The following is a 26,453-nucleotide window of genomic DNA, read 5'->3' on the forward strand; positions in this document are numbered from 1 at the left end:
CACGGACAGTCGTGCACTTGAATTGCAGTGCTCCCCCACGCCAGACCCAGCTCCAGCAGCAGCAACGAGAAGCCACCAGAAGATATATTTTTTAAATAATCATGCTTCAAACTATTTGTCTTAAGGGGTGAGAGTCCCCTTTACTTTCCTCATCCAGAGGTGATCACTGAAACACATTTTTTTGCTGCTGTGTCAGACCGCATCTCTTGCTCAGTTTTCCACTGATTTTTCAGCCTCTTTTAGTATGTTTTTGTTTTCCATGGGCTCACCAGTTCTCAGGATCCTTCTCAGACAGCCTAGCTATCATTCCATGCAGAGGATTTCATTTAACTTTGTGCCGGTACCTCTGACACCCTGGTGCTCCTATGGACTGCCTCTCCTACGCCTTTTGTCAGCACCTCCGAACGCAGCCACCTCCATGGACTGAATCCCTCATTCTGTTTGCCCACTCGCTTGGATCCCTAATGACTTAAAAGTTAATAACCGTGAAAACGCACATCAATTCCTGAGACTTTGATTTCAGTTCCTCACATAATTTTTTTTTATAACAATGGGATGGGCACACACTAGGTATGCCGAATATATATTCTAAGGAAAAGACTTGGAAAACTTACTGACAATTTTACTAATATCTTTACAGATAAAGTATATTTTGCATGCTGTGGCCTTTTTCTCCATGTAACTGAAAAAATCCATTTTTAAAAGCAGTCCGGTTTGTCTGTGATCATCTGATCTGTAAAAAACAACATTACTTTTTGGCCACATTTCTGTAATCCTCTAACTGTTAATGGGATTTTTTTCAAAAATCTAATTTATTATCTAACTGAAGACTACATTCCACTTTGTTGGATTGCAGTTTCCAGGATCATCACTCTCATCCTCTTTAATTTCCAAAATGAGTACACTTTTTTCTTGTCCTTTTTTCTCCACTCATGAGTCTTTTTGAACTCCGTAATATGCAGGCATATATAAAAACATATGGAAAGTGAAATTAAAAAGCTGGTAGGTTGCTAACAAACTCTTCTGACATGCCATTAAACAAATTTCATTCAGACCTATTACTCGGCATATATTCAGACGACTCCTGGCAGCCTTTTTTTCTGCCTTTCATCAATTACTATCTTTACAAAACATCATTTCCTCACTCCCCACCCTTTTCCATTTTGTATTAAAAGCTTTCTTTTTAAATAAAGCTTTTATAAATCCATTCCCTACCTCAGACATGTCAGAGTTAGCACTGATTCTGTCCACCGCTTCATTTATTCATGGCCTTTTGTGGAGTATCTCTCTTTCATCTCTACATCTCTCTTTCATCTTTCATTGCCCTTTTAACTCCTTAGGGTAGCAGTAACTCATCCGCTCCCTCTTTGGCTCTCCCTCCCAGGGTTATTTCCCTGTCCTTCCCCCAAAGCTGTGCATGCCTCTGAATACAAGAACACCCTCTTTTCCAAAGGGCACTCTCTGACTACATTATCTCTGCTCTCTTGCCATTTTGCCTCTTGTATTTCATACCGGGAACCATTGCAAGCTTGAAGCAACTGCAGCAGGAAAAGCAGGGTACCTGCAAGCGTGGCTGCGTGCGGAGGGACTGCTGCTCCTGGTCACGGCTGCCTTCTGAAAATGGAGGGTACCGAAACCGGCAGCCTCAATGGGCATTGACAGAGAGCCTACAATCCACGCTGAGGAGAGGGCTCCTGTGCAAAGCCAGCATAACAAGCAAATGTTTCTTCTCCCATACCGTTCTTGATAGGAGCAAAGTTATAATATTGCAACTCTATACATTGTTTAGCTATACATTGCTTTTGAAGCTGTCATAAAATGTATATAATAGCAGCTCTTTCAAATGCCAATATTGTGTGCTGATGCATCTTATCCCACAGGTGTAATTTAAAGTCTGAGTGTAGGAGATGCGGGACTGCACAGTCTTTTTCTGGTTTTTTGGGTTTTTTTTTGGTTTTTTGGTTTGTTTTTTTTTTACTGAAAACCTGCTTTGATTTGTGCATTTTGCTTCTTTGCCTTCCAAAGAGAGGGGTCAGCAGGAAAACTCACAAGGAACCAATTTGCAGATGGGAAGCAAGAGGTGCGTTCTCACCTCCCTGTCCCAAGCTGCGGCCAAGTTCCCCAGTACTGACCAAAGCAACCTGCAGGCCCAGCCACGGGGGCTGCCAAATGAGAAGAAAACCTTGGAGTCAAGGAAGAAAGCTTGATAAAGGATGCAGGGAGAGGGGTGAGCTGGGGAGACGTTTGGCCAAGTTCTTGTCACACACGCATCTCGTGTTTTAGAGTAAGTGCAAATCCAAAAGCAGCACCTGGCAGCATGCTTGTGTTAGCAGAAAGCGTGATCAAATGGACTAGCCTTTTCCAAGGATGTACTATTCCTGCTTTGAATCTGTCACAACAAACAACAGCCTTAACCATGAGAGGAAGGAAATCAAAATGGCCTTTTTCGATGACCGCACTGTCCCCCACGTGACAGCCATTACCTGGGAGGGCCTAGGCTAGGTTTGAACTACAGGCAAAAATAAGGACAAAAATAATGCCAAAGGAATGGGTTAAAAACTGCCTGAGTATTATAGTAGCTGAAGCAATTGGAGGCTTTTCACTAGTGGCAGCTGCATAATTTCAAAGGAGCATTTAGGACTCAGAAACTCATGTCCAGCTGAAGTCAGAGGTGAAGAAGCTTCTTCAAGTTACACTGAGATTCCTCGTTTTGCTGTGCAAACATTATAATTTGTGTTTTGTGTTTAGATGAACATCACCCCTCTGTTAAGGATTTGAAACATTTGATTTAGTAGCACCTTGGCTCCAGCGATGCTCTGCATCCTCCAGCGCACATCCCAGAATTCACCCTGTGGTACGAGAGCCTGGTGTAAGGGGCGGGGAGGAAGAAGAAGAAAAAAAAACGGGAAATATTTCACATGTGCCATTGTAACAAGGTTAAAGACCTCCTGTCTTCCCCCTACACAGCAGCACGTGGAAGAAGGCCATATCCAGGTCTGGCTTTTCCCAGCACCCAAGTCAGGGAGCTGACCTGCGGGGTTGCATGTTTTTTGAGCTTTGTTCCCCGAAATCTTGTCCAGAAGGCTAAACAAACACAGCACATTGTATTATTCTTCCCCTCCCAGATGTGCTCGCTGTGCTGTGAAATACAATTTACCAGTCACCTGCACTGGAAAACGGGGAAGGAGGAGAGAGATTTTGGTGCAGAGGAGACTGAAGGATTTGGAGCAATGCAGTCCTCAGAGCCCTGGGGCAGATGACGAATATTGGTAACCACAAACCACCCAGAGTGGGTTTAGCAATGGTGAATACAGCAAAGCCCAGGAAGGCTTTCTTGGCCACCTCTCAAAGATTTAACCTGATATGAAGAGTGCTGTGCCAGCTCCTGCCGTCCTTACTCTGCTCTCGTCCCAAAAGTCAAACAGGACGTTTCCCACTGCCTTAGTGGGTGAAGCCCAGCCTGTTCTGCCTCAGGTGAGGCTGAAAAATCTTGGGATGGAGAAGTTAGGAAGAGCTTTTGGGCAGAAACCTAGGCAAAGCAATTCAATCCATCTCCTGCAGAGGCAAAATTGTTCCTTAGGTTGTTCTGAAAGGTATATCCTCAGGACTGCCCACCGCTCCCTCCCAGATGCTGAGCAGCAGATCTCACCATCAAAAGATTTAATTTTTGTTTTCCTTTTCTTGGGGGGAGGGGAATCCTGCTGCCTCCCTGCCTGAGATGTTTCTGCCTTATTTTTTCCCCATTGCTTGCTCTTTTCCCCCTGCCGGTGCTCCTTTAGGGCCTGCCCTTTGCTGCTGTGCTCTCAGTATGGCCCATGTTTCTTGTCTCCCCCACCTCTCTTAGCTGGGCACTCTTAATCAAGGGTGCAGCTTCGTGTTATAGCTAACCCATTTCACAGCGGTCTTCCCTCCCCTGGGACCCAGCCAGGCATTTCCATCCCCTCCCTTGCAGCAGATCTGCCAATTAATGCAAGCACAGAGCGAGCTAGAGCTGATCTGATGGAAAACGACCCACTGAAAACAATAATTACTAGTTTTCCCCTGGCTCAATGAGCAGAACCAATTCAGGCTGCTGTGGTGGCACTGCCAGATCTGATGCAAAGGAAAGGGCAAGAATAAAAGAGCCAGGGGTGGGATGGGGACAGCTATCGGTTTAACCGTAACATAAAACCACACCTGGGAACAGTAGTGGCATTGTATCTGGACGTCTCCTCCATCCCCACACCAGACTCTCTCCTTGCCCCAGGGAGACTCGCACCAATTGCATCCTTTCTTTACTGCCTTTCAGACAGCTTTTAATCCACCTGCCAGCATAATTTAGAGACCTACGTCTCACAACTCCAGGTCAAGGGTTTTAATGAAAGCCAAATGTGTTACAGCATGCTCACTCCTCAGAGGCAGAGCTTGGGACACAGCCCTGTCTTTCTGTTACTTGTGCTGCTCTTGTTCATGCAGAAATGGGAGCAGTGGAGGAAAAAAGAGATCGGGCAGTAGCTTTTGCCATGCTGAGCTTAAATTTCAGTGGCTAAGCATCCAGGGGGGGTGTCAGAGAAATCAGCTGAGATGCTGGATTACGTGGTAGGAGACATGTCCAAAGCAGACAGGTAGATCTGTGAGTCACCAGCCCGGAGACGGTAATTGAAGTGTCTTGTGGTTTCAAATATTGTGAGATGTGGCCCAAGAATTTGTCACTCTCACTTTCCTCCATTTGTGACAGCCTATAGTAGATGTCCCCTCCAATTCTGCCTTTATTTTCCAGCCTGTGTGTTTCTGCATGCATAGCGTGGTGTCCATCCTTGCATTGTACCTCCCTGGTACTGCCTATATCTCTGCTCCGATCCTCTCTCTTTCTCCTCCGCCACCTCCTGAGCAGGTGAGACCTTGCCTCCACTCAGCTTCTACGTCAGACAAGTCTCTCCAGGAACTCACGATTCCAAGCCTCCAAGAAACAATTTCAGTGCACAGGCCTGCTTCTCTGGCTCCTGACGTGCATCCCCTTGTCCAGCTTAATGAACTCCATCTTCCATAGCCACATGACCACATACCACGCCAACCTTAACTCCTGTCTTCCATAGGTTTCTGTGACTATTCCTCACTGTGACTGCAGCCCAGAAAGGACTGCCAGACAATAAAGCAGTAAAGCAGTCTTCTTCGTTACAGGTATCAACTGCTCTCATTAAGGAAGTGCAAAGAGATGAGTAATTTGTTTTCCGAGCACGTCAGTGCACCCTAACTTCATTAATCACTTCTTTTGATCTGCAACGGGAGCCTTGAGACAGGCAGTACAGCCTTCCGGGCTCTGCTTCCAGCTTGCTGCCAAGCTTCAGCTATGGTGCAGCGTCCCTGCAAGAAGGGATAGACTCCATCCCAAAGTGAGTGATCAAGCAGTAAACGAGATCGACGCTACGTTGTTTGATGAAGAAATGAAACAAGGGTGGGTATTTTCTCCATGACCTAAAAGAACAGTAATCTAAGCCACCTCATCTTCTTTGTTTTTTTTTTACTGCTTGCTTTCTTTTTGAGATAATATAAGGTATGTCTCAGCACGAAGGACATGGCTGCCTGTAGAGAGATTTTGACAACTCCCCTCTGAGTGCTAAAATGCTGTCAACTGAAAAACTGAGCTGTTTGGGCAAATTGATCCAACTCTGACAGACTTCCTCTCTGTTTTCACGTTTTCTCTCTCAATCAAAAGCCTCCTAAAGAATCCATGTTTTCAGTTCAACCTCAGAGAAGGGGGAGAAGAGGGGAGATCACCTACTTTTGCTGCACTGTTCATCATTAACCTAGCTGGATGAAGAAACCTGTGAGAGGAAGAGGAAGGCCTCAAAAGTCTCTTGCATCTCCCCATTGCACACGGACACAGGATCTGAATACAACAGTTTCTCGAACTCATATATAGCAACTGCATATGGACTTTCTGACTGCCGGCGAGGACAGAGTCAATACATTTTGGGTGCAGATAGTAACAGCATAGGAAGCAGAGCTTTTAGGCCTGAGTTTATCTCCAATGCCAATAACAGGCAAGTTGCTGGATCAGCCATCCAAAGAAAGCCGTAATGGGATTTTTTTCAATAATCATTAGGAATCATCTCCCCCTTCCTCAGCCCAAAGAAAACGAAATCCATGCATTTTTAAAACTTGTCCCTAGCTGTGAATATATCTGTAACCTTTCCGCACCAGTGACAATTCTGAATACAATTTTTGATGGTCAAATCCTGGGAGCACTCTTTATAGCAAAGATTAAGCATACTCCTGTCACGGTCAGTAAAAGAGCATCTCTTTCTATCGCCTCAATCAGGAACTCCAGAAATCCCCAGTCCTATAAGGTGAAGCAGTGCCAAGCAGCCCAAAAGTGCCTTGCAAAGACAATTTGGGGCTGCGCCGGTTTTACGCTCTTTTCACCTTTGCATGCAATATAGCTTTACAACTCGACAACTGCTGTCTTGCTCATTGGGTCTTTCTCCACAGTTTTTCTAGCCAAGTGTCAAAACATGGTGATGTTTGTTCATTTTTCCTCTTCACCTACCTGCTGCAAATTCAGCTGGGGAAACCCATGCTTAATGTGGCCAATTTTTAAATTTTTTTCTTTTTTAAAGACCCATGCAGCAGAATTGCTGATTTATAGATTCAAAGAGATCTGAAGTCTGTAGCTTACCAATTTTAGTTTTGGTGGAGTCAGCTACAGACTTCATATAAACTTCATTGTGTCCCTTTTCATTGCCTCACAAAGCCAGGAATGACACAGGAGGTTTCACCATCTGTTCCCTTCATGCTGCCGTCCTACACTTATTTCTTTCTACATGGCCAGGGACTGTTAAGTTTGCAATGCGTCAGAAACTGCATAAGCCCACTGACTCCAAAATAAATGTGCGCAGAACACAGGTCCATACATTAAACATCATTCTATAGACCAGATGTTTCATACAAGGTCAAACATCATTTTTTAGTACCAGATATTCTGTATTTGGAACCTAAATTCTTTAAGGCCCTTCAAGCGTGCCTCTGAATTATTCTTATCGTAGTTCCCACAATGTTACCGTAGGCTTTTGGATGACAGTTTTGATTATAAGTCTGCACACTGCCTAGAACAATAAGATCCTGATTGGTACTTCTTGAATAATACATATTAATTCTCGCCTGAGCCTCCTTCGCACTGTGTGAGTCATGCTGGATGTCTGTCCCCTGCAAGGGCAGCAGACAGGTCTGCAAGGGCACTGCTCTGTCTTGCCAGTGTTGGGGCAAAGGTCCAAAGGTGCCACCAAATTTCCTGATCCTATTGATCTACCTGGACACATGCAGGGTGAAGAGGCATGTTACACTACATTGTTTCTGATGTGTTTGTCTGGCCCCGAAAAGGATTACAGGAGACATACAGCATGACTAAAAATGAGTCCATGGGGTCTGAAAAGTCCACCCAAAAGGTGGTGTGTTTCAGCCCAGTTGAAAACTCTTTCAGCACCCTCTGCCTCAGGCTCCTGCTCTTTGCAGTGAAATATGCTGCTATAAAATTAAGACAGCTTTAGTTCTGAATATTTTGCTTTGCAACAGACAATATTAAAACTGTCCTTAGTCATATATTCCATCACCTCTGAAACACAATCACCCAATACATCAAAGCAAAAGAAATACTTTTTTTTCCCCTTTAAAGCTACAACCCCTTAGTTGCTTTAGTGAACGTACAGATTTACATATTCTTATATGCTAGCCCTGGCCACCATCTTGAGTTAAACTTCCTCTAACAGGCTAACCCTTAACCTCGCATTTGGGTTTCTTAAATCATCTTTTGAATGAAGAAATGACAAACTCAAGCTTCAATTCTCTGGCCAACCCAGTCTCTGCCATGTGAAGCTCTTCCTTCACCCTCTCATGACCCAAGCAAGGAAGAAGAAACACTAGGATTTCTGACTAGGTATCTGGATGACGTGGGATTCACAACCTTTAAAGAATTAGCTTCACACTGAGCAACGGTAATGACTACCTCATTGCTGAGGAGCCCAGGATGGATACACGCTTGTCTTCCCTGGATCAGGGAAAGGACAGAGCAATTCTGTTTAATGCTTCTTGTTTAGAGTTATATCTAATAGTATTTAGTGGCTTTGGTGCCACTCAAAAGGAGTATGATTTCTGGGTTGGCTCCTTGGGACTGAATACGCAGTCTCAATAATATCTGCCATTCCAGCTCTGATTGACATGATAGTTTCAATTGAAATAACATTGGTTGAATGGCTCAGTGACCACTACAGCAAGAATTGCGTATACACAAGAATCTGACAGAAGACAGTATTTTGCTTTCAGCAACCTGTATTACAAATGAGCCCACTTGCTGCAGAGGGATTCTTGAAGCAACACAATCTGCTTAAAGAAAAGAAAAAAAAAGAGATTAAAAAAAAAAAAAATTTCAGCGTGGAAGTAGTTGTGACCCCACCGTGGCAGTGGCACCTTCAGAGCGTAAACTCACCTGTATAAAACCAGCCATCAGTCCTTAAGCAAACCAGCTGAACCCCGGGCAAGCCTCAGCCGACAGTCCACCTCCTTTCTACAGCCTCTGCAGATGGAGGGGAACACCACTGAGCAAGGTGGCTGCGCTGCTCTCTGTGCCAGTCCACCACTTCAAAGTTACTTTAAGCTGCTTTGCACAGGCAACTTCTTTGTGTGGGAGTTCAAGCTTTCATTGTCCTTCCCTTCAGGGATGACTTAATTAGAGATGGGGTTTCCCTCTCAAGTTACTGGATTTGAGGAATCATGCTGTTGTTATTTCCAGGCAAATCAAACAGAAGCAAAGAGGGACAGTAAATAGGGGGAAAAAGTCCCTAAAAAAAAAAGTGATAAACTCTGACATATCTACAAAAAGGATAAGACTTGCTGACATCCACAGCAGGTTGGAGACCCTGCCATCCGATCCTGTATCGCTGCATTCAGGGAGCAAGTTCTCTGAAAGCTTTTCCTTTGCAAGAGGCCAGCCAAAAATCTCCAATTAGTTTCATACAGATGAGGGGCCAGATTGCAAACTGCCTGTTACTTGACACAAAGGCAGCTTTCTGCTCAGGATAAGCAGAGGTTTAAAAACGACTAGAAGATTTTATTAAGGCATGAGCCCAAAAGAAGGAAGCCATTGCAAGAAAAACTGGAGGGCAACAAAATACCTGTGCTGTGGATTGAAGGCAGATACCCACACTTTCTACTTTACAATCTGGATGAGCAGGGAAGCAGGTTTTCAACAGATACCTCAGTCAAGCTTATTACAAAGGTTACAAATGACTGGAACAAGCTTAGAGCTCCCAGGACAACCAGAAAAAAAACAACCTGTGAAAAGGCCTCGGTTTGTCAGGTGCTTGAAATGACATTGCTCAAAAGCTGGTGCTGGGAAGACATTTCACTGTCAACTTCAAGCATGTAAAGTCAGGAGAGACACCCCCAAATTCTGAGATTACATCCTAGAACTTTTAAGCCAAAAGCAAATAAAACCCACAAGAAATAATAAATATTATGGATTTAGGCTTTTCCTCACTGTGTCTCAAAGTCTTCAGGAACTGTGTTTTAAAGCTTATCTATCCACTTAGAAATGCAAGAAGACTTTTGTACTTTTAAACAAAACTGAAAATCCTGCAATCACAGAGGCTGAGGCTCTGGAAAAACCATCACTGAGCCCAACAACATGGTCACTACAGTTCACAGCCCTGAAGTTTAACTTCAGAGAGTGAAACGTAGAGCCCATCTTTGTGAAAATTTGTATTGTTTGGGGGGCATTTAGAAAATGAAGAAAGCAGAATATAGTCCCAGACGCCCGATCCCCTGGTGATCTGGTAACAAAGTCAGGCTGCTGGACTTTGCACTGGAGCAGATGAGTGCTCATGTGCTCTGTCCTATCAGCTCTGCTGGGGATAACCTCCCGCCAGGAGCTGGGAACAGGAATATCATTAAACAGCCAGTGCCTGGGCAGCTCAAGTTTGCTCGGATTCACGGCACCACGAATTAGGGCCATACATTTTAGCTATTCATGGCGTACACCAGACATGTGCACAGAAATGCTGTGACAGCTTGAGTTGTTCAGCGGGAGAAATCATATTTGAAACAGCACGTCAGGTTTTGATTAAACTGGCAATTAAGCAAGCAAGGAGCAACATGCCCTGGGGTTGCAGAGATGATAAGCCTGTTTCAAGACAAATGGCCAAATCTTTAGGTGGTGCAAACGGCTGCAATTTCACTGCCTTCAGCAGGGCTGCACCTTTCCATGTGAGCTGCAGATCTGGCCCTCTCCAGCCTGGGACAGGACCGGCAATATAAAAGGTAAAGAACTGCGTTCAGCTTGGAAGAAGCCATTGTGCAGGGATGCAAAAATTGACACTTTACAGTGATTTCTAATAGAACACAGCAATTTCCAACACAGTGACGGGCCACCAGCAATCCTCATCTGTGTTGGCCTCCTCTCTCAGTTGTCCATAGGTCTCTTTACTAGGGGCAGCTGGGCAAAAAGGGAGAGATGGGAAGACGAGCAGATACCTGGTGTTATCCTCTGACCACCAGAAGCTGGTAAGGGTCTTCAACCCTGTTTATAAAGTTCAGCCTTTTCAGATGCTTTTCTGAACTAAAATAATGCGATTCAGTGGACTGGTGCATCTTACATTTTCAATGGGCACAGGACAAAGGAGAACTTAGCAATTCTATCATAATCTCCCCAAGCTGATGATCATCTACCAAAATTTCATCGATCTCATTTATAACAACCTCATATTAAGTAGGAGGTCTCCAAGATGAAGAAATTAGGGTCATTTGAGGTCAGCAGCTCAAATGACCCTAATGACCGCTCAAATTTTAGGTAAGAAAATTGTCACAGACAAATTAATGCACTGGAAACATCAGAACTGATCAGTACGTATAACCAAAGGATAGGCTGCTGTCAGATAGTGATTGTGTAGACACACTTTGATGTCAGCAAACCCTTTTTGACCTGGCCCATATCTCCCAGTTACAGACCAAAGGTCCAGAATTCAATTTAAAATACTATCAGTACAGCACTAACATGGACAGAAAAGAGCAGGCAATAAGCTTACTATGGGGTGCCACAAAATGAGAAAATATCACGACCACCTGAGGATGCAAGCTATGACTTAGCTAGAAAACCGTGAGCATCCAAGCATTCAGGAGAGACTGTGGTTGGAGAAGCAGGGCCTCACGACATCAAGCAGAAAAGCAAGCCTGTGCTCCTAGGAAAGCAGGAAATTCAGAAAGAAATTCAGCCCAGCTCAGGAAGACGCAGGGCCTGTATCCATCCCTGCCTCTCATTCAGAGAGAGAACCTGGAAAGGCACCAAGGCTAGTTTTTAACCAAAGTCATCTGTGCTTAGCTCTGCAACAAACGATGGCCTCATAAAAAAGGCCATATTCACAGTTAGCTCTGCTGGCCACCTCTCTGTCATGCCTCTACTCCTGGCATTTGACATTTTCAACCACATTATGCATGTCTCGGCTCCCCTTGCCGGTTTGTTGTTAGTGCGATGCACCCAACCGTCACAAAATCTGGCACACAAGGCACCCCGTGCTAAATGCCAATCCCTCCATGCAAGCCTGAAGCTGAATCTCAGCCCTTGCATCTAGCAATACAGATGAAACACACAGCTTCATCTTAGTATGTAGTTAAACACTGGACAATCCTAGTTAACTTTGGATATCAAATGCAAATAGGGTGAAACACAAAGGTTTGCTCCCTATGCACAGTTAAGGCGTTGATTTTTATATAGACAAATATATCACCACTGGGCACAGTTACAATACCTATCTTAACACGAGATTTATGAAGATAAAAGATTCCATCCCAGAATTGTAAATAAATAAATCACCCAGTAATTCGCTTGGTGCGCTTGCTCCTTTTCCCCCAAAGGAAAATGCAGAATGTGTGATTGATCTTCCTACCGAGTGATCAGCAAACTTAAGACTTTCCCTGGTTAGTTCAGCAAGGACTGCCAAGATTTTCCAAATTTGCCACCTGCAGAGGAAAGTTATGAGCTACGGAAAAGGGCAGAGTATGAAACAGCCACAAAATAGCTATAGGCCCAGCTAGAAAGGACAGGGAATATTCCTTGTTAGACCCCCTCTAGGTAGCTAAACCACAGTTTCTCTGCTTGGTCTAAAAATGCAATGAGGCCAGGGTACAGGGCTCAAATCAACAACAAGAGCTTTACATTGCTCTGGCAGGGCTGAGGGACCATAACGTGAGTCCAGACCAGCGCTGGTCAAAAAAACCTGCCCTCCGAACGAAATTGTGATGTGCGAGCATCTGTTTCTATTATGACCTGGAACAAAAAGCTGAAATTTCTAAAGGATTGTGACTTTCAAACAACGTTGACTCAAGGGTCACCAAATCTTACATTTCCATAAAACTAATTTTTTTTTCCTTGGGTAATACTAAAATGTTCCATATTAAACATAACAATAAAACAATAATATAACAACAATTTAACATTACTGATGACAACAGCAGCATCCAAAAGGCTTGTTTTGATATTTTCCTGCCAAAAAAGGATAGGTTCCCACAAAATATTTTGATTTTATATCAATGGGACATTTTCCAACCCCCCAAAAAATCATGCTATTGACAGTTGTTTGGTGTGCTGCAGTTTAAATGTACAGTTTTCTACATCTAAGCCCCAGGGTGGTATAAAAAACCTTCAACCTTAATAGAGGAGGAGGCTGAAAGCAGCAGTGTCCCAACTGTCCCCATTTGCCACCTGGATGACTCCTCTCCTACCTGCAAAAATCTGCCTCTGAATTTCCATCAGGCTGATGCTCTCTCCTTTTTAAAGCAGTGACTGTACTTGGGAACATCAGAGGTTGGAAACAAATCAAGATAATCTAATGGTGTCAGAGTTTGGACCGTGTCTTTGCTTCACTGCAAACCACAGGAAAATTGCCTAATTCAGGAAACATGCCCGTTCCCTCACAGTCTTGCTGCCCCACTTTGGTTTGGTTTAGGCCTTTTTCCTTTCCCTTTAAGCTTAGTATCTGATGTTGTCCAACAGAGCCAAGGACCTTCTGCCAAAGCCCAACTAGTTTTGCCTGGAGGATCCTATGGGAGGGAAAATAGGTAAAGGGATAGAAATTTATCAATTTCCTATATTGTATTTGGAGCGATGCGTGGAATCAAATTAATAGGTCTGCATAACATCTTGATGTCTGAGTGGAGCCAGGGAAGCCTACCAAATGCTTGTATCTATCAGAACACATGCATTGCTTGGGACAGCTTCATCCAAGGAGGAGAAAAAAACCCTCTTTCTCTGTAAAGCTACCGAGTACGTCGTCCCTGTCTTCCATAAGAATAAACATATATTTAGCTAAATCACCTTGGCAACTGAGCCAGCTTGCAAATCCTACTTTTTCAAATATATCTAATCAACGTGCAAATATCTATCCATAGATACACACAGGCACACACATATATATGTCTAAAATGTGCACGACTTACTGTCGATAGTACTTCCTCCAGCAGTAGCTTCAGACAACTCTATGCTCAGTGTTTGATTTCAGCTGCTAAAAGATGAAGTCTGAATACCAAATAGGCCTAAATAAACACCTTAGAGATGCAGGTATGGCTTTTACCAGGCCAGCACCCATCTCACGGACCCTCCAGGTGCCTGTGCATGAGAACCTCCCTATGGAAGTGAGACAAGGTCTTTCTGGAGAAGAGTCGCTTCCCTGGGACACAGCCATTGACAAAAGTAAGGGTTTGAATCTGCTGAAATTCAGAAACAGGGCTAACTTTGACCTTGAAACACTGCCCATACAAAAAGCACCAATGTTTTTCAATAGATAATGAAACTAGGTATATAAAAAGCCAGATAGACAAGATGAATTTTTTCTTTAATGCTTTGAAATTGCCTGAAAGATTTTCTTTTCTAATAACTGGATCCAGTTTTCAGGCATTCAGTACAACAATCTTTATGTTGTTAATAAACACATTTGTCTAATGAATATCTCTTGGTAATCTTGACTGTAATTCAGGAAACTCAAGCGCAGCTGAGATAAAAATATGCACATACTAAAAGCTCAAATTGAAGAAAAAAAAATCAATTCAAAGTTAAATTACCCATCTTAAATTTCAGTATAAAGGCTACTAGAAATACTGAGTTCTTGAACTTCAATTAATCTTTAGCTATTAAGCCAGAAGGGAAAAAGATTCTTCAGAGTATCAGATGGGAAGCTGCAAAGAGCTCAGATCAGCTTGCAGACGGACGTCACTATCGCTTAAACTCCCATTCACAGCTCCTTTGGGCTGGTTAACTCATGCTTGTCTTAGACTCCTTTGGGTTTCTTTTTTCCGGGCATCTGTGTGTGACTGCCTGCATGCATGTGGCATACATTTTCCAGCTTCACTTCTCAGGGATTAATTGGCAGAAGTGCTTGTCATGGTTAAATAATTTTATTTAATTTGCACTGTGTGAAGATATTTGGGCAAAAGGGAAAAATAATTAAATTTTAATTACTTTTTTCCCCTTTATAATGAGAAACAGTTGCATTCCTTGGAGACTCAGCTGGGAATAGAACATCACTCCGTTTTATTGTTAAATATGCAATAATAAAAAAAAAAAAATCATTGATCAATCTCTTGTAGTAGAAGAGTGACAAGCCCAGGATAGGTAAAACAGATCTCTGGAATCAACGACAACTGAAGTTTATAAAGATATTGAAGGGACAAGATAACATCAACATCCTGCATGGAAACATCCAAAGGACTCTCTTACAGTTTTCTAAACAAACAAACAAACAAATAAATAAATACTTTTACTAAAAGGCTGAAAGATGTCTCTTCAATGAGTCATGCCAGCTCTGAGAAGTGCCACCTTTAGTGACAGGCCAGAGTCTCTGCCATGCACGTTAAGGGACTTCATAAAACTTGACAATCTCTCCTTTTTTCTAATTTCAGGCAAAAATATTGCTTTGTTTTCTGTGGTTTCCAAATGGAAAGAAAGGCTGCCTAAGCCCTCCTCTCCCCTTGATGTCATCTCTCCTTATACATGGCCATCAGAAAAGGGTTTGGCTTCATAAAAAAAATACCTGGAAAGGGGCAGAGGAGATGAATCAAGGATCTACTGGAGATATATTATTATTATTGGCAGCTCCATGATACACAGAGCCTCTTTCACCTTGAGTCCCTGGCCCTTTGCTAGGCCCATCTTCAAACTACTACTGTTTAAAGACCTTACCTGCAGCCAGCCACAAGCCTCACATTTTCTGGGCTCCCTGTTTGATATCAACAGCCTCAGACAATTTTTGACATGACCCACAATGGCTAACAGGCAGCCTCTGTGGCAAGATGCACCCACAGAGGTGGGGGGACATTCTTGGCTAGCTCTGGGCTACCTCCTAAAACACCAGTACTGGTGTTTACTCTGCTCCCTCGAAAGATCCTCACCACCATGGCAAAGAAGGCACAACAGGCTCCTCTAAGCTTCTCCAGCGAGGAAACAGGTCACATCACAAAGTGACTTTGGAGGAATCAGGATAGCACCATGATGCTAAACAGGTCTCTGCAGCCCATGCACAGAAGCAAAAATCACGTTCAAACATCATGTCAGCAAGTTGTGGTATGCATAAGCCCATGCCTGCTGCCTCTGTACCCACAAGGCTTCCAGGGAAGATAAATTAAAGAAATGCACTGATGCATGCTATATTTTTAATGATTATTCCTTTTGCAGATTAAAATCAGCTTTCAGATCAGAGCAGGAAGAGGACAGTAAGGTCACTGTAACAAAACCTTTATCTGGAGAGGACCAGCTTTTACAGCTCTGGATATACTCACTAGAACATTCATCACTGATAAATGTCAAATAACCGTAGAAAGAAACTTTTCATGTCATTTACCCCCAACCTAGAAGTCATCATAAGGGGGAAATTTAATGACACACGTAAAGGCCATGGTTCAGCAAGGTGATGCTTACCACCTTCCATGTGCAATTCAGGTTGCACGGAAATCAGCAGCACAAAACTCCCATTGGCACTACCCTACACCAGGTAGCCCCAAAGACATTTCTGTCATTTTGGCTAATGTGAATCTTTTTTCTTTGGTTACAGTTGACATAAACTGTCAACTATATTGGGGCAATGACTTCCAAATGTGCACAATATCACTGTGGTCACGAATTACACTGTAAAAGGAAGAGAGGACTTCCCTAGCCTTCCTTGATGCATGCCCATTTTAAGGTTTCTTCTCTCCAATAAAAAAGTGAGAAACAGGGGGCAAAACGTGTACTCTCACAGTGCTTAATCTAATGAAGCCACAGCCTTGATAAAGCCTCTCTCGGGTGGTCAATAACCATAAAGAAATGCCCAGACATGAAGTTTATCCAAAATATCATAAAACATGGTGTTAGAAGGAAAAAAATACATTCTGATAGCACAGTATTTCAATTTGAATTAAGACATTTTTTAGCGCAGCCAATTTTTATTTGCATATTAAGAAAACGACAGCCTCTTTCCACCAGAATTTGCCAGTATGTTTTGACGTGAAAAACCTGGTGTAACAACACTCTTAATACAATTAATGGTTATTTACCAAAGCGTTTCTTGTATCCTCTACAGTTCACTTCCTTGCATCATCATCTTTTTTTACACAGTGTAAATACAGGCTCCTTTATAAAGAGGGTGGGAAACAAAAGGCAAAAAAACCAAACCAACAATCAGAAAACCCATTTGGAATTAAATCTTTCAATACCTTATGGAAAAACTGCTGGAACAAGTTTTTGCCCTTTTGAATGGACAGATGTTCTCATCAACAAGAAAATTAGAACTTGATGACAAACTCCAAGGTTTAAATGTCACTCCCTACCACTCTGGTTCAAATAAAAATGGAAGTGGCATTAAAAGAGCAGTATGCAAGCTCTGCAGACTGGTAATTTCTTCTAATTAAAAAGCAGAGTTTACAGACACATTTAGTGACACTCATCATAAAGTATACATCTGATAGTAGAAGGCTTTCTTGGTTTTAGTACCCAGAAAGCTATTTTCTCATTGCTAGTGAATTATTTGCTTTCTCAGTCTGTTCAGGAATTTCTCACTCCACATAACAAGTTTCTAACATCTTAAAAAAAAAAAAAAATTCTCAGACCTACCAGTAACTCCCACAGAAGGCAACCTCCTGAGCACCGTCTGAGCAAGGTGCAAAGACTGCAATTCAAGAAGCACATTTTTGACTTTTTATGTATGATGCAAAAAGGCACAAAAAGGACCTGCTGACCGAGCAGTACAAGCAAAACATTTATAATGCGAATATTATTTTACCTCTTTAACACTGGGAGAGAATATCCACCCAAGAAAAGCACTCCGTGAAGTGACACACTGATTGTCTGGGTGCCTTTCTGGAAGGTACACTTTAGTTAAAGTCAAGTCATTAGGCTCAGTACAAGAGGAAGCGGATGAAATCCAATCGAATGCATTACAGAGGTCAGACTAAATGAGCTAATGGTCCCTTCTGGTCTTAAAAAATCTATTAATCTAATTTAATTCTCTGTTCTACTCTTCATACCAGAGTCAATTTAAACTCATTTATATGAAAAGAACACATTACAGGAGCCTTACACAACACACCATGTTCTGACTATGCAGTTTTAGACTACCCAAAAGCTTCATTTACTTCCCACTGAGCTCAGGAGGATGCTTTGTTTACCCATAGAGAGAGCTTATATTTACAAGCAAGGCACCAGGCAGAGGCACCTCTCCCAACACAACGCTGGGTGAATCAGCACCTTAAACTATACGAATCGACCAGAAACTTTCCAAAGCACTTTCCACCTTGGCTTGGTTTTTGGGTGCTGGCGTTCCTCATTCATCCTGAGACGTGCCTTGGTGAAGAGCACACCACGTTTATCAATAAAATCTGTTCCAGTCACTCCAAGGATATTTCTTGTGAATAACTTGTAACACACTCAATATTGCACCAAGAAAATACTTGGCAGTCACTGTCCAGTGAGAAAAGCAAGCACTTACGTGGAGAAGGCCAAAAATATTCATTGCTGTTAGTCCCTCTGGTGTATACATATGCTCCCGTCAAGCAAATCTATTTTACTACCCCTCCCTAATAACAAAAAAAAAATATATATTCCCCTCTTTTTCTTCTCCATGGAGCCTTCCCTCAGTATTTCCCTCCTCCTGAAGCCTCGGTGTTCACATTAACATTACCAGTCATTTGCTTAATTCAGCAGTACAAGAGCTCAGCACATCACATGAATTCAGGCTGATTGACCTTAGCGAGCCACAGCATCCTTCACGCATGCCTTGGATAGAGGGAATAATTTAACACAGTCAGAGGGGCAACGGAATTTGAGGCCAATACACAGGGGCTCACAAAAGCTCTTCTTCACATGGTATGTTGGAAAGACCCTACGAATGGACTAAGGACTTCTTCTTTGCTGGCATATCTATACTTGACGCCGCCTTTACTTTTTCCCTCTGCCTGCAGCACACAGATGGCCCTTTCCCCATGTCTGTCCTAAACATCGACAGATGAAAAAGAATTGCAGAGCTGCCTAATGCCTCATCTCTCCAGTGACTCTGTTAATTTATTCCAGCCATTTGAGGGAAGCATGAATGGCACCCCAGTAAGCCAGCTCAGACTGGTATAAAGGCAGCTGACTTTCCCATTTTCTGTTGTGGCCATTTTATAACTTCTAGTTTTCAGCTCTGATGTTTCTTTGCTTTTTTCCCCCCTCCCTTTTGAATCTTAAGCAGCTGGTACTTTGTGAGAACACAGAACCGAGGAGCTACGTAACATGAAACACCCAGTTTGCTTATTCAGGGCCAGTCTTTTTAAACCGAATCCCATGTTTCAGTAAAATTTGCCCTAAGTCCTGTTTCCTCTCAGCACATTTTAATCAAGCAAAAATGCTATTTACAGTGAAGAAATCCCATTACAGCAAACAATCACTACATTGTTTTAATGGATACATCTCTTTCACTTAAGCCTTTTTTTGCCTGCTTTGCCCTCCAATCACGAGCACACCTGTAAAAAAAAGTCTTTTCAACATAAAAATATAGGGCAGATATTGCAACTCAAATTCATATGAATATTCACTATTTGTTTCAGCTTACAATTTATATTTATATATCCTCTTTGGATGCTTTAGACACAAATCAGGAGGTCAAAAAGCCTCTCACTGGCAAAATGCAATTCTTTCCAGGGCAAACAGAAATTCACTGTGGACTTGCTCCTGAAGCCCCTAGTCCAAAATCCCACCAACTTCAGAGGATTTGTCTGAATAATGGCTGAGCTGAAACTCTCCAGGAACTCTGGGATTTTGTCTGAGAAATTTTGTCATTATATCAACTTTTACTCACGTACACCTGGCAGACTCACCTGAAAGAGTCACTGTTTTATTCTTGTTTTTTTTCTACAGCCCAACTCTCTTGATTTAGCATAGTTACTAACACCAAAATGCACTTCAAGAAGGTGTGCTTCCAAGTGCCTATTATCTCTTTTTTCTGGGATCTACCTATCTTCCCCTGTCAGGTTGTTGACAGCATCGCCAACTAGCACTTCATAGCCCTTCGTGGCTGGTCCTATTTCTCCCAGACTGCAGATCTTCAAACCAGCTACCAACATTCTTTTGGTACCTTTAACCTAAATTCCCTTCCTACAAGCAATCCATCCAATCCAAGCCTACCATGAGAGTTCAGCTGGATTTCCGAGGATAAGGTTGACCTTTCCATTCCTCACATATACCTTGAGTACTTTTTATCAGCACAGTCATACCTTAGGTATGGGGAAAGTTGACTTGCTGCCACATCTGAAGGATAGGGAGATGCTAAGGGCATTACCACAACTTCCTGAAGTTAAGGGAAGGCTTTGTAAAGCCTACCCGTAAAGGTTCAGTAATTTTGTAGCTTACTCCTGAAGAGCTTTTTACTCCTCTTTAACCTGAGTATCAAGGCCAGCAGTATGAAAGGCATCCAATGCGTCCTCTTCTTGTTTTGACTCTAAAGCAGAATATGGCAGGGCATCCACATCTGCTTTCTTGGCTTTATTGGTTAAAAAAAAAGAAAAGAAAACCTGGCATGGCAGCACTGCAGAGTGCTGGCGGCATTGAAGAAGTTAATTAGCAACACTGAACTAGACTTCAGGAGACGAGTCTTATTAAGTGCTGCTAAAAATACTACAGTAGTCATTTCCAGAACAAACACAATCAGTGGCAGACGAGCGAGGAGAACGATCCAGACCCACGAGCTGCCATGGTGGAGGTATTTTCAGTGGGGAGCAGGAATAAAGGCTGCTCATTTTAAAAACACAGTAGCAAAAAACCTAGCTGGCAGACGAAGAAAGCATCCGGGACCCCACATCCCAAGCCAGGCTAGCGGCTCTGCAGCCAGGCCACAGTAGAGCTGCAGGGAGCAGAAGGTGTTTGCGCCACATATGGGCTCAGGTGCACAAATATAATCTAAGCTGAGAGGGTAATGTCTTCAGAAGAAGCCTGGCAGGTTATAATCCTGTTTTGGGGTGGGAGGATGGGAGCTGGCAGAAGCAACAGCTCAAAAATGGAACAACCTGGAGTCTCTTGCTGGGCTAAACCCCCAACCCTGTGCAGACCCCGACTGCTGCACACAAGGCAGCAAAAGCTGCTGGCCAAGGGATAAACGATGCATTTGTCACTAAAAACCGCGTGTAAAAATCCAACACTCAAAAGCTGTCTCTAGTACATGATGCAGTCCCTTCCTCCTGCAAAAGGCAGCCTCGGACATTTGCTGCATGTCACCTCTCACTCCCTGCCTCCGGCAAACAGTTCAGACCCAAAGGGCTGGCACACTCATAGCTGGGTTTGGTGCAAAGTGTTTGCATCAGACTGATAAGCTGTGGTGGATGTCAGCGTGACAACCCGGTGGTCTCGAACTTAATGAAATGACAATTAATCACAACTCCAGGCTGATTCCTCAAGTCAAATAGCTCACTGCAGAAGAGGAAAAGCCGCTATTCTTCATAGGCAGTTAATGCTTTTTTCTCCTATGCAGTCACCCCACTAGCTTCAGTAGTACATCCCATGCTTGCTGCCAGGAACAGCAGCCTCAGCTTTTCAGACATATTCTTGGCAAGGTGCTTTCCCCCTCCTGGCGTTTGACAGGATTATGAAGTGCCAAAGTCTCTGGCCTCCTTTTGTTTTGAAGCTTGAAAGTGAAGTTTAGCTTAATCATGTTGTCTCTTGCTGCCCTTCCCCTACTTCAACCATCCTGGCTGCCCACTAGCCCAGTGCCCAAGCAATCCTGCTTGTGAGCCTGTGGGAACAGGACTCCAGCCCATGGATATTGGCTGTGACTTCGTGGCATGCAGGTCTTGCAGCAGATTCCCGTTTGGTTTGCAGTGGTAACAACCGGTCTCCAAAGAGGATACAGCAGTATCCAGGTTTAGCGCCCAGATGGGTTAAGTCTGCTGTACCGTTTTCTCAGGCTGGCTCAAATAGGTGCCTCGTAGTAGGAGCAGTGACTTGAGGAAAAGGAGGGCTCCTCCACCTCCATTTGGTAAAGCTATCTCCTGTTCCACAGTCCTGCTGAGGGAAGTACATTTTTATTTAGAAGGAGAGAGCAGCCACATATTTATTCGTACCAGAGAGGCACTGAAGATACTCCCGCTGCGCTAACCAAACAGCATTAATATTTATGAAATGCTCCACAAAGGGAGCATTTTGAAGCTGAGGAATCTTGCACTTTTTAAGGATTTTTTGTGAGAAGGTAGAGGAAAGGGCTCAAACTCCAGCATTCCTGACAAAAAGCAGAAATTCCTAATTTCAGAAAAGTGTCCAGTGGTATGATACTTTTTATCATTTTTTAATCAAACATTGCTTTACAAAGAGGGAAAGTTTAAAACAGAATAAAAATGAAAAGACAGATCAGGCCTCAAAATGGGGAACAAATGCAATTCTGGATCCCAGCATACCTGAGGTAGGTGAAATACCCTCCCTGTCCTTAAGGGACAGAGCTTAAGGTACCAGCTGGCCAGCAAATGTAGGTTGAGATCCCAGCTTTGTTCTAAAAGATGAAGAGTCTCTGTGCTGCTTTCTTCACCTCCAAACTTAGACAGGTCTTTCTGTCTTAAATAGCAAAAAGGGACTGAAATACTTATAGAATAAATGGGACACGCATATATGGGCAAATATTAGAAGATAAAAGCCAGGGCCCCAGTCACAACAGGTGTTTAGCAGAGGCTGCTGAAAGCAAGCGCTGATCTCTCTGAAAACCTCCAGCAACACTGTGCAACCAGCAGCTGTCACTGCAAGCAACGAAGAGGAACCGGAGCGAGAGAGCTAGGGATGCTCCTAGATGGGAGGAAAGCAACTGGAAAATAAAAACACAGGAGAAGCCACAATTAAACACTCAGCAGCTCCCTAAAAATGGCCCTTGCCGCCAGGAGAAGCTGCTCATCAAAAAGGCTCATCTGGCCTTTTAAAATGCAGCCCAAATTCAACTTCAGAGATACTAAGCGTGGCTTATCGCAATGGGATCTTGAAGCGATGGCAATTCATATCCTGTGCACAAGTGGGATTTAAGATTCGGCAGTCCTTTTGATGCGTTTCCCAGGCAAGGACGTAGGGCGTTGAAGGCGAGCAGCGCAGGAAGCCGCTTTCAGCCACCTATTAGCACGTGACAGCTTTGAAACGTTCAAGATCCTCTGCCCACTATCCACATTACTCAGCTGTCAAAGGAAAGGCCTCAGATTTATGATGTGAAAATTACATTTTAACGAGGTGTCATATGTGTTTAAAGTTCTTATTCATCACCATACTGCCACATCTTTTACCCAAGACACAAATGCACTTAATTAGCATATTATAAGGACAGAGGGTTCACCTTATCTGCATTGTAAAACCGCTTTAGGAAAAAAAACAAAAAACACAATGACCCTTACTGAATAAAATGGTTGCAATCACGTCAAGAGAGCATCCCACAATATTTAACAAAATGTGGAGGATAAAAGTTTGACATGCACCCTCTGAGGTTTTTAAAATATCACAGGTATGGATGGAAGCTTCATATCACATTTGATTACCAGACTAGCAGTCCACAGTGTTAATATGCGATCTATGGAAGCCACTTAAGCACAAGGAGGCTGTATTAGAAGTCCTGTATCCTATAACTGTCTTCCTTATGTATTGGGCATATTTATTTATTAACTTCATACATCTATTAAACACCCCATATTGTAATGCCTGGGTCTCTTGGACATAATTTAAAAGGGAAGACAAGACATCTCCTCAAAAGTAGGAGGTCTGTTTTTCCTATGTCACTTGGAACGGCTGCCAGGACGTCCAAGTTCCAGACACGCACAGAGGGATCCTTGTCCTGGTTCAAGTCCTTCCCTGGACTTCTTCACTGCCGAGCTATGGGACAGGCTCTGGTCCATACCCCTGGTCCAAACGTTCAGCCAGCATATCCCAAGCCTCTGCACGAGAGCTGCCGGCATTGCTGTGGGGCACCTCAGGCATTTAAAAGACAAAACTTTCTTCTTCTGGTCTCTCCGCTGCCCAGGAACCCCACCTGGTGCCCAGCAAGGAACCGCGGCCGCCCGGGGAGGTGCAGAGATGCAAAGCAGGGAGACGTGTGTTTGTATGCAGCACGGCGCTGGGAAGTGGGATGGGAGCACTTTACCTTTTTGGAGAGGAGGATTTGTTGATATTTTCTTGAATTTGTTTACGCAGACTGTATCACAAGTGGGTGATGATTAAAACAGGTAACTCTGGTGAATATTAAGACTGATTAGGTTGCGGAAAATTCTTCATTCTGTTGATACAGCTTTTCGTTTCCCTCTCTGCACATGTCTAGTGGGGCACATAAAAAATAACCTGAACCCTTTTCTAGGTTCAACTTCTTGAAGAATATGATGGAAAACACTGCTAGAGATGCAGAGCTATTCTCACTACCACTGCAAATTAGCAAACTCAAAAGCAGCTACAAAGAAATAACCCAAAAGCTCAGGAACACTGATGGAAAAGCATCCTCCAAAAAACTCATTTAAAGGCCAAACAGCTCAAAGAAAATATGCTTCAAAGGCTTTTGGTATCTTCAAGTTCACTTCTTGAACTGAACAGGTTTCCTGGGATTTGCAGGCACTGAGGAGTGTTTGCTTTCAAAACCACTTTTGGGATAAATGAAAATTACCCCAGACAAAAGGAAAAAAAATGGAGCGGGGCAAATCCTTAACACGCAGCTTTTACCATTTCTGAGAAAAATGAACAATTGGTATTCATTCAATCAAGAGCTCTGAATTGCTTCTAAATCAGTTAAATCCAGCTTTGTGCTTCACTTAAGACTTCAGAATATTTTGTCTTCCCTGGTACCTTCAGCTGCTACAGAAGTTGAGCACAGAAACTCCTGGTTTTGACACTCTGAGGAGTAAAAGCCCATTTTTTCAAACAGCAGGTGAGAGAAGCTCTGCAATAGTGAAGATCTCAAATATGTACCAAACCTACATGCACAAACAGACCTTTAATTAAAACTCACAAAAAAAATATTTAATCACGGTAAACAGCAAGAGGATGTGGTCCCTGCCCTTCCTATAAACTAAGCGACTCCTGCCTCCTCCCATTTTCCCTGGACAGTTTGGGAAAAGACTGAAAATGTTTGATTCTAAGAGAACTGGAGTCCCCAGCATCTGCTTTTTATTTTTGATATCCTTGAAATGTACAATAGCAGAGATTTCAAATATGTTTCTGGCTATTTAGGTAGCTAAATATATCACTTTTCTTGTTACGATCAATTTTTGGTTTTAAGAGCTCTTCTCCTAAAACTTTACCCTTAATTGTTTTTTAACAACCAATTTGTTCGACCCATCAATTTTACAATCTTTCTTTTATTTTCTAATTAAGCAGATATTGTTTACATATTTTGCTACTCAAACTGTAACCCTATGGAAAATGGCTGCATTGAACATTGCCTTGCTATAAACAGAGAAACACTGGTGATTTTGGAAGAGAAGAGGGGAAACACATATCAACAATCCACTCTGTAAAAAAATAACTAACTAACCAAATAAAAATATCCTGGGTCTTTACTGCTTTCCTAGTGTTGCATCGGCTCCTGTTCTGCTCTTTGGTGGAGGAGCTGGGTTTAAGTCATTGAGAATTTCACTTGCTGTCAGAGCAGTCCTCTCAAAAGTCCTCTAAACCCGTAAAATAGTGAGGTAATGGGGTCCTTATGCATTTCTGCCAAAAAGGAAATCCCAGCAATTTTCAGAGAAGAGAAACGCATGTAAAATTGAGCTTTGTGCCCACATTACAAAGCTATCAAAAATTGCATGAAAGGAACATTACAGAAGGCTCACCAGATTCCCTGACACCAGCTTAACCCTCTTGTGTCCACCACCCAAAGGCAAAAACTGCTTCAGCTTTCCATCTGAGGCACTGGAGGATTTTAAATTCTCATCCAAACATGAGTGAAATTAAAGGGGCTTCAAACCAGTGACACAAGGACAAATCAAATCCTTGCACCTCACAGACTTTCAACCCTCTGCAAGGTTTTCACTTGCTCTCCCATCTCACCAGCTTAGACTGGGAAAAAGGGGAGAACCATTTCCTTTTTTATAGGAAAGTGCAAAATCTGGGTTTTTCACTGATTATGGCTCTTTTTTTATTAAAGATGCTATTACTAACACTGGTCACCACATGAAACAGTGGCAGCAGAGAGTCTGCTGTAATACCTGGAAATAATTCACTGAATAGGAGAGAAACTCTGTGAAATAGAAGGGATGCAATTGATTTTCACTCCTCGGGGATAACCAATAGCTCACAAATTGCTCTGCTTCACTCCACCACTCAGAAAGTACATGCTTATCATTAAGTTGGTAGAATGAGAAGTTCTTTTCATTTTTCACTCATCTGAGATCTTGCAGAGGTCAACATCATTGAAAACATCCCTGCTTCTCTCTTAACAGTCACTCAGTTTTGTTCATCTTCCTCTTCAAGATTTCCCTCTCCTCTTCCTTACATTTTTGTATAAAAATGAGAAATTGACTGCCATTTTACTACTTTTATTCCACCTCTCCCCAGATTTTCACATCCACAGTTTCTTTCAGTATCTCTTGATCCATTTTTTATATGGGTAACAGTCTGCACACAGGAAAAGAAAAAGAAAAGCTCAACAACAGAAACCTCTCAACTTCTCTTTTGCAATCTGAAGACATGAATCCACTCATCCACTTCCAAGTTTCTTATTAATAAAAAAATGTTTTGGGAATAGCCATGTTAAGAATCAAACAGTTTACCGTCCAATTTATATTAATTCTTCCCTTCCTCTTTTCAGCCTTTCTGAAGTACACAGTGCACCACAGAAACTACCTGATAGCTATGACTACATTGCGTATAGCAGTAACCATTTGAACATGATCGAGAAAACGCTGCTTGGAAATGCTTGCAACATCATATGGGTTTGACCACAATCTAGGCTAAGTCATGTTACTAATGAAGTGGCAACTCTGAACATAATACT

The 26,453-nt window shown here is 42.8% G+C and overlaps 1 protein-coding gene across 3 annotated transcripts in view; it reads right to left on the reverse strand.

Annotated features, from left to right (window-relative positions):
* ADGRL3 (adhesion G protein-coupled receptor L3) overlaps positions 1 to 26,453 on the reverse strand; it is a 513,913-nt gene that overhangs the window by 144,472 nt on the left and 342,988 nt on the right. The window lies entirely within an intron of this gene.

This window comes from Nipponia nippon, unplaced genomic scaffold (assembly GCF_047370975.1).
Source record: "Nipponia nippon isolate SJK-2023a ecotype South Korea unplaced genomic scaffold, ASM4737097v1 scaffold_6, whole genome shotgun sequence".
Taxonomy (NCBI): Eukaryota; Metazoa; Chordata; class Aves; order Pelecaniformes; family Threskiornithidae; genus Nipponia; species Nipponia nippon.